The sequence below is a fragment of the Rhagoletis pomonella genome, unplaced genomic scaffold, assembly GCF_013731165.1.
Source record: "Rhagoletis pomonella isolate Grant_MI unplaced genomic scaffold, Rhpom_1.0 Rhpom_scaffold_00004, whole genome shotgun sequence".
Taxonomy (NCBI): domain Eukaryota; kingdom Metazoa; phylum Arthropoda; class Insecta; order Diptera; family Tephritidae; genus Rhagoletis; species Rhagoletis pomonella.
In genome coordinates, this window is record NW_023458558.1 from 34095744 (window position 1) to 34097200 (window position 1457).

Genomic DNA, 1457 nt, shown 5'->3' on the forward strand with positions numbered 1-1457 from the left:
CCAAAATATATAACTTGTGGCGACTTCAATGAAAATTATTAGTGCTACAGGCGACCATCATTTGCATTTTGTTGTCAAAGTCGAAAAAGGTGAGATTTTCAATCAAATACGCAGTTTCATTTGATTATTTTTTTCATTATTTTAAAAATTCTATAAAGAATATATATCATTAGAGTAAATTTTGAGCCAAAGATAATGAAAATCGGATTAGATATGTAGATGCTATGGAGCCCAATCTGCACAAATTATATATTTTTGTAAAGGGCACTTGGTAACTCGTCGTTTACGTCGATTCATGACGTCTATTTTTGACAAATAACTGCGAAAAGTACCAAAAAACAAAAAAAGGGGATTGTTTTCTTTTTGAACGACTCAAAATTTGACTATAAAATAATCTTTTAAAGATTTTCACTTTTCGTGTAAGCTATTGTAATTATCAGGGACGTGAACCGGATGAAAAATTTGGTCGGTTCGGTGCAGCGGTTCGAACCGTTGTTGCACTTTTGGATTGGTTCGTCAAAGCGGTTTTTTGGTCTTTGAACCGGGGTTTCGGTTCGGTTCAACGGTTCGAAAAAAACAAAAAAATAACGCGCAAATTTAAGTGTTAATTGTCAAGTGCAACAACGCGCAAGGTTAAGGGTCAAGTGAAATTGGTTGCCTTTACATTTGATATTGTCACATGGTAAAAAACGTGGTAGGTATTACCATGTTTAACAAAAAGAAAAAAAGTGGGTACATTTATCTATTGAAAATTGGTTTAAAGAAAGTGGTTCGGTTTTCGGTTCGGATCAAACATTTGTGGAAAATTTCGGTTCGGTTAATGGTTCAGTTAATTAATAGAAAAAAGCGGTTTTCCGGTTCAAAACCGGTTCACGTCCCTGGTAATTATAATATGTTTTACTATACTTTCATAAATATTCACGTAAAAAACATTAACATCGATGAAAAAAACGTGATTCATTTTTAAAGTTTGAAATGTATTAAGAATTTAGAATCATAAATACTCTTTTAATATTTTTATACTACGTAAATATATGTAGGCATATTTTTGAAAAATTGTCCTTCATTTTGAATCCATATTTATGGTCACCATATGTATACTCAAAAAAACACGCCTGAGAAAAAAGTTTGAAATTATGATAATTTTTTTAAGTGTTCTACAAAATCTTAAGCTTAGGTTTATATGTTAGGGAATGGACTGCATTTTAATTGATTGAAAAATTTTAAAAATTAATAAATAAACATAAGTGTCAAACAATATCATTTTGAATTTGATATGTCCAACTTTGACTTCTTAACCATTGCACTAAATATTTTTTTTTTAATAAAGTTTTTCTTTATTTGTTTATGTGTTTAAATAATGCTACGATTTTTAGTTTTAAACTATGTATACTTCATTAGATGTTGTTATTCAAGTATTTATGTAAGTTAACAAGAAGATGTAACGACATCAGTAA